General features: G+C 43.9%; 1 protein-coding gene across 13 annotated transcripts in view; it reads right to left on the minus strand.

Annotated features, from left to right (window-relative positions):
• The window catches only part of FOXN3 (forkhead box N3), a 385552-nt gene that overhangs the window by 130059 nt on the left and 243133 nt on the right, over positions 1 to 12360 (minus strand). The window lies entirely within an intron of this gene.

The following is a 12360-nucleotide window of genomic DNA, read 5'->3' on the forward strand; positions in this document are numbered from 1 at the left end:
TCCTCCTCCCCCTATGCCCAGTACAGACCCAGCCGCTCTCGGGCCGTTCCCTTGATGTGTATCACGCTGTATCACGTGGTCATCTATTGGTTTATATGGCTCGACTGTGAAGTCTCTGGAGAATACCAATTGTTCTATCAGTCTGAGGCTCCTCATGGCCAGCACGCAGTAAGTATTCAATAGATGTCTGCCGAAAAAGCTAGCCCTGTAAGGTATACAGAGCTGGGATCATGACCCTCATTCTGCAGCTAAGAAAACTTCATTCTGTAAGGTGAAGTCGCAAGGGTCCTGCCACACTAGTAAGTGACTCATGCTTTTTCCACTGGAGTATGATGTTTATATAACCCACCTCTCATTTCCTGTTGTCTCTTGAGTTTGGTGATCTACAGGAAATAAAAGTTTACTGAACGTTTCAGAGCATCTATACATTGCCTTTCAGAACGGACACCTAGGACACTCCTATAATTCACTATTATCGGTGCTTCTAGTTGAACTTGGAGCTCGGGCAGCGGAGTGCTAAATTAACATTACTCTTCTCCACAGAGGTGATGGGGCTCTGAACAGGCACAAGATGCCTGCATAACTTTGAAGAAGGGATTTACACACCCCTTTGTCTCCTAGACAAATGGACTCTGAGAGCCGCCGCAGCGTAGAAAGGATCCTTTCCACTGTTTATAGTTGAAAGCAGCCGTTTTCAGCTTCTTGCCGGTGATCACTCCACTAAAAATAGCTTTGATGCTGTCACATGCAAACTTGAGCAGAACCTGAAAGCAGTTCCCCTTTTAGTTCTGAGCCAGTTCAACTTTAAAAGAGAGGCAGCTGTTAACATACTCCAACGTGTTTACACGACGCCGAAGTAGTTCAGCTCATAGTAAAAAAAAAAAAAAAAAAAACCATTGAAAAGGGACAGAAATGGGTTTGCAGCTCTGGTGACGATCCTTCTTCCTTCTTTCCTCTGAGCTAGAGCCTGGGAGGAACAGTGAGGTTGGCAGGGAAAAATCCAAAACGGCCAGGTTTAAGGGAAACGCTGTAAGCACAACTGGTATGAGGACACTTTCCTGCCCCTGCTTGGGGTGGGGGCAGGGGAGACGGCAAAGAATACGGCAGCGCAGAGAAGAGAACTTATAAACGTGCGTACTTTTTAAAATCTGGCTACGAACACCTGTTATTTTAGAAATCAAGAAAATAAAGAAGGAAGTACTTTCAACATCTTGGCCATTCCTTTGATGCCTTATCCTGGTTTACCAGGCAACTGGACCTTTCTGGATACCGGACCCAAGCTGAGGGGACCGCGGAGTGCAGGCCTGGAAACCAGAGGAAACATGAACTTTCACTCTAGCTCCTCTCCTCGCGGCCCGTCGACCTGCTGTGTCTCCCCCACCTGCCACTCTGGGTATGAGCGTAACGTGAGAAAATGTACGCCAAAGGGTCTGATGGAATGTGCGACCCCTGAGACCATCCACAATGTCCTCTAGAAACATGTAACCAGAAGACAGAAGTGCTGACAGCCGTCTGGGGTCTATTCCGGGATATAACGCAGTTTCTTTCTTTCTTTCTTTCTTTCTTTCTTTCTTTCTTTCTTTCTTTCTTTCTTTCTTTCTTTCTTTTTTTTTTTTACAGAATACCAACGCAATAGTGTTTTTTTTTCTTCTTTCTTAATTCGGGATGATTCATACCATGTTTGCTTATGAAGTGAGAATTATTCTGATGAGGTTTTGTCCTAGAAAACTTGCACCGAGTCTGGCCAAGTTGGGGGGGGGGGGACCACGGCCCTGGCTGCCACCGGATTGGCCACCTGTGCCGGGTGCTCACGGCAGGGGTGGGGGTGGGGGGCGGGGGCAAGGGAGACAGAGATCAGTGACAGAGAATTGGTGGCACAGGCTCATGGACCAGAGTCCTCGCCTGGGACGTTTATGCTAGAAGTGTGTGTGTATTTCACAACCGTAACTTAACACAAACCTCAGGTTGTTTTTAGGAGACCTGAAGAAAACAATACCTCTGCTGCGTCACTGTCCCCTTCTTCGAGTTTTAGCGCCAGGAGAAGATACACGTGACTCAAGCACAAGAATGAATGGGTTCTCTCAATCCATTATAAATTTCAGCAGCACATCGAGGTTATATTAGCACAGGAATTTATCGCCTAAGTTATATATATTTGAACAGAACAGACTTCATATACTGCTGTATCTTTAACACTCATTTTTTTGTTAACAAGACAAAAGAATTTACTGTTACTGCCAACAGCTTGCTGGCAGCTAATACCGCCATTAGCTGTTGCCTGGCAACAGTCAAGCATGCTTCCTCCCAAATCAGGAAGAGCCGCTGCTAAATCTAGACTAATTACAAAATGGGACAAATATTTAAAAGCTTTATATTTATTAAGGATTTTGGGAGAGCATCCTAATAAGAATGATTCCTATTAAACAGAACAGCTAAATACAACGCGTATCTGCTTTTGTTTCACTGTCCCATGTTACGCAGATCATTTCACGGAAACTGGATGTTTTTGCAACTTTCCTAATTTCCCTAAATATTGTACTAAAGCAAAACCATATGCTTACATTTTGTAGAAGCATGTCTTTTGCCTACTCTAAGAATAAGGATGAAAAGAAACACCACAGACACCTAAGTCTTTTAAAATAGATATACTTGCAAACAAATTAGGAGGATACCACCACCATTTTTACTATTCTTGCAGAGCTCTCTGGACGAAAAACTCAACAGCCTGTGACTCTCAGAGTTACTACCTTTATCTGCATTCTCAATTCCTTCTATTCCAAGAGTCGCTCAGAATTCTCTGGGTGGAGAACAAGTCCAGAGTTTTATCAGAGTGCACAGAGCTGGCCTCCCTGGTATCAGGGCAAAGTCTTGAGCAATCGAAGTTCTCAAGTCTAGAGACCCTACCTCACCCCCTAGAGGGGAGGCTGGAGGAATAGAGGAGACAGACACACACACACACACACACACACACACACACACACACACAGAGGAGACACATACACACACACGCACACACACACACAGAGGAGACACATACACACTCACACACACACTCACACACACAGAGTGTGGGCCCCTATCATGTGCAAAATATAAATATTCACTCCAAAAGACTAGACACCAGCTACAAGGTAGAGCAGAAACTAGAGGCTGACAGAATTGTACTGCCCTGGAGCTAAGAATGGCATTTACATTTTTAAGTGGCTGAAACAAAATTAAAAAAAAAAATCAAAAGAATAAGATTTTATGGCAAGTGAAAATTACATGAAATCTAAATTCCGGTGTCCATAAATAATATTTTATTGAGATACAATACACCCCTTCATTTATATATATGTTGATTCTGTCCCAAATATTCAGTATTTGGTCCTTCACAACAAACGTTTGCAGACCTCTGAAGAGGAATAAAGAACAGTGTCATTTTAGTTCTTGAAAAAGAAATTGATTTCAGATTAACTTTAAACATGATCAAAGCAATGCAAATAAGCCATTTCCCACTGAAAGGCCTTGGGTCTGGGCTGCTACTACAACAGAATTTCCAGGAAACAGTCCCTATGGAATGCTAATTAAATTAGCATTAAATTTAAGAATCATTACTTGGAATCTTCAAAATGTTTTTTCTTAGATTGTGTCTCCTCTATCTTGTTATTGGTAGAACAATCGGAATAACTCATCAGATGCTCTATGTAAATTGACACCATTTTCTAAACTTGAGTAACTTTGTTATTAAAAACAAACGTGAGTACTGTTTTTAGGTCTGAGAGGAATATGGAATCCATTACATTTTGTGTGTAAATCAGCCCACCCACCAGATAATGCTGCATGTCCATAAACTTTCCTAGGGAGGCGCTGATCCAGACTGAAATTTGGACGTGCTCTTGCTGAAGTCTGAAACAGCCAAAGGTCTCTGCTCTTGCGGGCCTCCCCGTGGGGCTCTCCATTTACCGAGCCTCAGTATCTCCCTGAAGCTCACTGGCAGGCTGCGCTGCTGCTGGTACTTCCGAGACACATGTTCTGCATCGTATTACGGTCTATGGTTGGTGCATAACCCTGGCCCTCATCATCTGACCATTGTTTCCAATTCCACTGCCAGCAAACGCAGAGAAAAAGTGCCATTTTTCAAGCCTTCCAGAATCACCGACAAGAAATCCTCAAGGAATCTCATTAATCAAAACCCCAGGATGTGTCAGAGAGAAGTAACTTTGGGGCGCTCTGTACCTGACATGAGAAAGAGAAAGGGCCTCAAGAGCTTCCAGTTTCGTCAGGATTTAAGACAGTGGCAATTCTGGAAGAAGAGCAGGAGGGTAACCAGCATCAAAATTTAAAAACTGTGTTTACCCCTACTGGGTAGAAATGAACTCTCCTAAAAACGACTTTGAATCTTCGGAGTTACCCCAGGATGTCCCACCCCATCTCTGCAGATGAACTCAGGCGCGAGGGCCACCACAGGCCCCATTTTCTCTACAACGAAACCTAGTATTTTCAGGCTGAAGTGGGAAAATGCTGTTTGGTGATTGAGGAAACCAGGGAGCTCACTACCCGCAAACACACTGGTTCTGGGGCTGCTGGCGCATGTAAGCTTCAGGAAAATGCCCCTCCACAGCACACTGGGGCGCATGGCCAAATTTTGCAGCACATGAGCCCACAGCAATGGCCGCAGCTCCCAGAGCCAGGGCACAGCCTTGAACCAGGGCGGACCACAATGGACACCAGCTTCAGGCTACCTTTAACCTCCTTGGCCTAGCCTGAAAGCAGGAGCTGAGCCATTCCCGTCCTCAGGGCTGGACTTGTACAAATAAACTCAAGGAAGTGGTATAGAAGCAGAGGCCACCAGAAGACCGACGACGAGGCAGCTGGGGCCTGATGGGACTTTGTGGGCTCGATGAAGGGGCTGGGGGAGGGGGAGCAGAGCAGCCTGGCTTGTGGGGAGGCGGGTGGAGCCACAGGCAGAGGGGACTGAGGAGTGGGTACCTGAAACCCGAGAGAGCTCAGGGTAGCTTGGGGTATTCCCTTGAGGCCTATGCACTGTGGGCCTGTCATGTGTATGGGATTTCCCTGATGGCTACAAAAATCTTTTTCTTTCTCTTGCAGTAGTTTAAATGATTATATTTATATTTATATGCTTGTTGATTACATTGATTTCTAAATGTTGAACAAGGGACGCCTGAGTGGCTCAGTTGGTTAAGCATCTGACTCTTTGATTTCGGCTCAGGTCATAATCTCAGGGTGGTAAGATGGAGCTCTGCACTGGACTCCACACTCTGTGCAGAGTCTGCCTGTCCCTCTCCCTCTGCTCCTCCTGCCCCCCTCCCTGTTTGAGCGCTCTAAAATAAATAAAATTAAAAAAAAAAAAAAGTCAAACCAGTCTTGTCCACCTGGGAGAGATTCCACTTGGTCGCAGTGTATTAGTCTTTTTACACATTGTTAGATTCAATTTGCTAATATTTTGTCCAGGACTTTTGCAACTATGTTCATGAGTGGTACAGCTCTGTAGATTCCTGTAATGTCTTGTCTGGTTTTGGTATTCGAGTAACGCTGGACCCAAAAGGAATTAGGAAGTATTCCCTCTGCTTCTGAGAAAGATTGTAGAGAACTGGGGTAATTTCTTCCTTAAATGTTTGGTGACATTCACTAGGAAGCCCATCTGGGCCTGGTGCTAGCTGTTTTGGAAAGTTATTCATTATTGACTCAATTTCTTTCTGAGATATAGGCCTATTCAGATTATTTCTTCTTGTGTGAGTTTTGGAAAACTATCTTTCAAGGAGTTGATCCATTTCATCTAGGTTAACCATTGTGTGGGCACAGAATGGTTCGTAATATTCCTTTATTATCCTTTTAATATCCATGGGATATGTAGTGATATCCTCTCTTCCATTTCTAATATTAGTAATGTGTGTCCTCTCTCTTTTTATCTTATTTAGGCTGGCTAGAGGCTTATTGCTTTTATTGACCTTTTCAAAGAACCAGCTTTTGGTTTCATTGATTTTTCTCTACTGGTTTTCTGTTTTCAATTTCATTGATTTTTGCTCTAATTATTATTTATTTTCTTCTGCATACTTTGGATTTAATCTGCGCTTCTTTTTCTAGATTCCTAGGTGGGAACTTAGATTATGGATTTTAGATCTTTCTCCTTTTCTAACATATGCATTCATTGCTATATATTTCCCTCTAAGCATTGCTTTTGCTGCATCCTGCACATTTTGACAAGGCGTATTTTCATTTTCACTTAGTTCCAAATACTTTTAAGTTTCTCCTGATCCATGTGTTATTTATAAGCATGTTGTTGAATCTCCACGTATGTTGGCATTTTCCAATTGTCTTTCTGTTAACTGATTTCTAATTTAATTCCACTGTTTTCTGGGAGCAGACATTGTAGAATTTTTGTTCTTTTAATTTGTTAAGGTGCTCTATGGCTTGGAATGTGGTCTTAGTGAATGCTCTGGTAACCTTGAGAAGAACGTGCAATCTGCTGTTGTTGGATGAAGGAGTCTCTAGACGTCCATTATATCCAGTTGGTTGATGGTGGTGTTGAGTTCAACAATGTCCCTACTGATTTTCTGTCTCCTGGATCTGTCCATTCCTGATACAGGCATGATGAACTCTCCAACTACAAAAGTGAACTCATCTGTTTCTCTTTACAATTCTATTAGTTTTTGCCTCATGTAGTTTGACATTCTATTGTTAGGCACGTAAGTGTTAAGAATTGTTGTATCTTCTTGAAGAATTGGCTCCTTGATCATTATGTAACTTTCCTCTTTATCCCTGATAACTTTCCTTGCTCTGAAGTCTGCTCTGTCTGAAATTAATATAGCTACTAATATGCCTTCTTTTGGTTAGTTTTAGCACGCTGTTTTTTTCCCCTCCATCCATCCATTTTTAATCTATATGAGTCTTTATATTTAAGATGGGTTTCTTGTAAACAACATGTAGTTGGGTCTTGTTTCTTGATCCGCTCTGATAACTTCTGCCTTTTAACTGGTTCTTGTAGGCCATTGCCATTCAAAGTGATTACTGATACAGCTGGATTAATACCTGCTACATGTGTTACTGTTTTTTATTCCTTGTCCTTGTTCTTTGTACCTACTTTCGTCTTCCACTCTTTTTCTGCATTTTGAGGCTTTAACTGAGCATTTCGTATGACTCCATTTTCTCTCCTCTCTTAGCATATCAATTACACTTCCTTTTTGCTTTTTAAAAATGGTTGTCCTTGCCTTTTATACAACTGCCCCAACTAAAACACAAGGCCTGAGGCTCTCTCCAGCATCATCCCTTATAGGCCCCTGAAACTCCCTAGGTCTTCACACCTTCTCCTCTGGTTAAGTGTGGGGGCAAGGCTTGGTATTCTCTACAGCCACTCTGGACTATCCTTCTGGGACCCTATTTCTATACTTCCACAGGGCATCTAATGCTACCACTTCATTTCACAAACTGGAAAACAGAGATCGGGGGAGGTTCTGTGACTCACCCACAGCCACACATGATCAGCAGCACAGAGAGACCCAGAAACCAGCCACTGCTGTTTCCACTATGCAGGTCGCTTCTGGTATCAGACTTTAAAGTTTATTTTAAAAGGGGGGGGAGGGGGGCGCCTGAGTGGCACAGTCATTAAGCTTCTGCCTTCGGCTCAGGGCATGATCCCGGCGTTATGGGATCGAGCCCCACATCAGGCTCCTCCGCTATGAGCCTGCTTCTTCCTCTCCCACTCCCCCTGCTTGTGTTCCCTCTCTCGCTGGCTGTCTCTTTCTGCCAAATAAATAAATAAAATCTTAAAAAAAAGGGCGGGGGGGATGGAATGGATTTCAAGAAGAATCTGCATTTTAAGCAAAGAAAAAGACATTTAAGTGAGACCTTCATTACCTGGGCATAGCTAACCATTTAAGCAACAGGGAAACCCAAATAAGAGGCTGGGGAGGAGATGCACTTTGGCCAAGAGGAAGTCTCTACCACCTGAGTGTGCAGTTTAACCCCTTCACAGCCAGTTGGATGTCTGGTCTCTGAAGACTGAGTCCTGTGGTACTGAGGAGCCATTTTCCGGTTTAATAATGAAATGGCAGGCTTGAGCCTTGCCTCACTCATTAAAATAAGATGAGAACCTCACTAAGCTCTGCCAAAAAAATCACTGATGGCCTCAGCATCCCTAGCATCCCCAGATGGGTCCAAGGTCACAGAATCACTTGAAAGGGAGATTCCCTTGTCCTTAAGTCCTTAATGGCAAGCCCCATTCTCTAAAAATGATTCTCTTTCTGAGCCTAACATTATGAACTTTTCTCATCGTGAAAATAAAACGCCATTAAGGCCCATTCTACCAATGTGAGCATAGAGAGCATTTGCTGATGTTCCCGGCCAGCCAGTATTCGTTCTCTCTTCTTCTAGTAACAGCTCCCCAAATTCACCTGGGTACCAGGCATAAATCAAAAAGCATACACTGTCCTATGTTACAGCTATTGGTGTTAGGCCAATGGCAGTCAGACCAAAATTTGTGGGGTAGGAGATCCAGTCTTTTCCCACTGGACTTGACCTTCAGAGACTCAGCTGGACTGGGCAGCCATATTGCCCTTATGAAGCAAATGCTTGCCTGAGAAGGGAGCTGACACAGAAGGAATGCTGAAGCATGGACGGCGAACACTGATCACTGAGCCGTGGATTAAGATCTGCCTGAAGTTAGACCCACTCTTGGACATTCTAGTTGGATAAAGCTAACAGATATCCATTCATACCTAAGCCACTCTGAGTCAAATTTTCTCTCAATTGCAAATTCAGTGCTACCTACTACACTGGTAATTCAAATGACAAGGAAGTTCAAGGTTACCTCTACCCCCTTTAAGGAAAGGGCAAATGGAAGTATTTCAGACAGAGCTGGAAAGACAAATGGTACCTTCACTAAAGAAAAGTAGCTACCGGCATCTACTATTATTAACTGCTAACAAAAGAGTTCTATCTATTCTTATTTGGGGCTGGAGGGCCCACAAATGTCCTAGACTTGGAAACCTTCAGTTAGCATTGAGCTGACAACAAAAATCCTACAAGTTTTTATCTTTTAAAATAAACTGTACAATAATTAAAAGAGTATGATCCTAGCAAAAGACAGACCAAGAACTCAGCGAAAGTCTAAAAATAGAATGAAGTACTGGCTCGAAACAAGTGCACTATAAATGCAGCATTTCAAATCCCTGCGGGGGATCTGGAAGATTCCAACACTCGTGTAAAGGACCATCAAAAATGAGCAAAAGGCCTTAACCAAAAACTGGGCCTTGAGAAAAAAAAATCCAGCTAGCTAATAAACATGGGAATCTCAGCAATAATAAGAGAAAGGAAAATCAAGGCAAAACTCTCTACCGATTGGATCAGCAGATATTTAAAAAACTGACAAAAGCCAGGGATGGCTGGAGAACAAAGTGCTGTAAGGGATATAAATCGAGACAACTTGGGAAGGGGGTGGGGAGAGAAGGCTGGATACATACGTGTATCTGAAAGGTCTATCTCTTTGGTCCAGCAATTCTGCTCCTAGGAGTTAATGATTAGGTTCTATGGCCTATGGATAAAGAGCTCAGGCTCTGGTTAGAGGACACACCTGAGTGTGCCTTCCAATGCTAGCCACCCCTTCCCAGTTGTGGGACATCTGGTTACTTATCTTCTCTCAGTATCAGCTCTTCATCTGTAAACTAGAGATAATATAAGCACCCAGACCACAAGCCTATGAAATATGCACTGATGTACTTAGCACCATCGCGGGCATACAGAAATGTTACTAGCACTGGTGGTGGTGTCCCACTCACCCACACCAGCATGGACTGCACCCACCCCCCAGCAGCTGTAGGAGCTAAACTACCTGCTCATCTCCAGTACCTCCTCAGAACTGCTGTTGGCTGAGGGCCCCAAGAGGCCTGTGGGTCACACGGTAAGTGGCCGACAGTTCCCCTTGACTCAAGGGGGACAACCCTGCCTGTGTGATTATGTTCCAGTCAGACTTAGACTTTAGGACTTCTTTGCTTGGCCCCTTCCCCATCCTGCCTCCTTCATGCCTCTTCTCCAGGGAACACCCCCTTAGTAAATCATTCATACCCCAGTCCTCAGGCTCTGCTTCTGCATGATCTGACCTGAGATCCAACCATTACAGTTTTTATTACTAGGCAAAGGTATACACTTTACATGTTTTTTGAGGCATGGTTATAACATCAACAAATAAAAAACAACCTAAATGTGCAACCACAACTAGATAAATCCGTACAAGGGCACACACATTATGCACCATCGTAAACAAGTACTGCATATCATTATTAATTGACCAGGGAAGACGTACACAGCAGAGTGTAGAGTGAAAATACACACTACAAAGCAACGCATACGGTATGATCTCATTTACAGTTCGTGGGGGCAAAGGAACATGTGAAAACATGTTCAACACCCATGTTCATGGCAACATTATTCAACTCAAGTGTCCACTGACAGATGAAGGGATCAACAAAGTGTATACACACCTACGATGGAATAATATCCTCCAGAAGGAATGCTAACCCATGCTCCAACATGGATGAACCTGAAGACACTGTGCTAAGTGAAATAAGCCAGACAAATACTGGATGATTCTGAGCTCCCTAAAATACTCAAATCCAAAGAGACAAAAAGTAGAATGGTGTTGCCAGGGACTGAGGAGAGGGTGAAATGCAAAGCTGTGGAGTTGTTACGGAATGTCAGTTTTCTGGATATGCAACAACGTGAAGATACTAACTGCCACTGAGCTCAACACTTTAAAGTGGTTAAGATGGTACATTTTATGTTCTGTGTCTTTCACCACAATTAATGAAAAGATTTTTTTCATGAATGTTAACAACATGAAAATAAGGGTATTTTATTGAATTCTTTACACTGTTACTGTTTGGCCACTCTACATGTGTATGTACTTATTAATCAGAAAACACAATAAAGATATTTTAAGTCTGGAAAAATACAAGTATACTACAGAATGATAGTATATTTCTACTACACTACCTAGCTGGTAATCTAGGTTTTTGGTTTTTTAGCAGTTAGCGTATGTTTGTTTTTAATAGCATATACATTTAACTTTGGCCCCTGGTTTTGTCAGCTTCCTTTCATTTCTTATCACACTGCCACCAAAAGAGCTTAAGAGATATCAACAGTCATTGTTCTGTGACTGATTAAAATGTCCAGGTTCATTCTTTAAAAATTGCCATCTAAATGCTTTTAAAAAAATTCCCTTCCAGCCTTTCTTGATTCGTGTATTCAATAAATATTTCCTAAGTGTTTAACAGGTGCCTGGCAACACTCAAAACCTTGGGGACACAAAGGAGGCCAGGATGAGCTCAGTTCCTGACTCCCAGACCAAGACGGGAAGATCGACTATGACATGGACAGGCTGGTATGGAGCCCCACAGGTGCCCCCACCCCAGGCTACGCGTGCACGCACGCACACACACAGGCAGTCACTCACGCCACCTTTCATACACAACAATGTTGACGTCAGAACCAACCGAGAACCTTCACAGTTCCCACCCGTGAGGGCTCTTGACTTCCCGTGACTGTGGCAGTTGAATTTGCTCAGGCTGAGACACTGTCATAACCTCAGACTAAAAGAATGGAAAATTCATTCTTGCTCAAATTTGATTCTTCCTGGCTTGCAGCAGGGGAGGCTCTCCCCCATCACCACGCCTCAGAAGCCCTGGTAGAAGTTCTTTGACCCCGAACAGTGCCATGCCCCTCCCCCGGCTCAGTCACCAGGAATGGAGGATTAGGTGGCTCTGATGTGTGGGGTCCAAAAGACCTGAAGACAACCCACCCTTTTATCCCCACCCTCCTCATTCCAGACTCTGCCTCAAAACACCTCTCTGATTGCAAAATCATTCTTGTCTCGATTCTTGTCTCTTGGTCCATCACAAGGCAATACTTCCATAATATTTCGCAAGCATAATCTTCAACAGCATAATCCTCTAAAGATAAACAGCTTAAAATCAGATGATTTGAACTGGGTTGGATGAATCATCGAGTCCCTCCAGCCCACCCTCCCCTCACGCAAGAGGTCAGTCACCTGGCGTCAACCCTGCTGAGGAACCTGGGTGATCCAGGTGAGTCTCCCTCCTTCTCACGCCCCAGACTCCCCTCCATTGCTCCACGGTCCTCAGAGTGTCGTCCAGGCACCGGTGGGAGCAGAGGACGGCCACAGGCATTTCCTCAGAGGTGTGGCCCGGGCTTAGCGCAGCCTAAGACGCGGCAGGGGATTTTCAATGTCATTTTGCCACAACTATCTGCGTGGGCTGTGTTTTCTGTCAGCTTGGAGTTCCTTTTCTAGCATCAACGTCAGATTTGTGCCGATCCAGCCGCGTTCTCCTGGTGGGCCCTCTGGGA

The sequence above is a fragment of the Ursus americanus genome, chromosome 26 (genome assembly GCF_024610735.1).
Source record: "Ursus americanus isolate L20-20 chromosome 26, mUrsAme1.1.p, whole genome shotgun sequence".
Classification (NCBI taxonomy): domain Eukaryota; kingdom Metazoa; phylum Chordata; class Mammalia; order Carnivora; family Ursidae; genus Ursus; species Ursus americanus.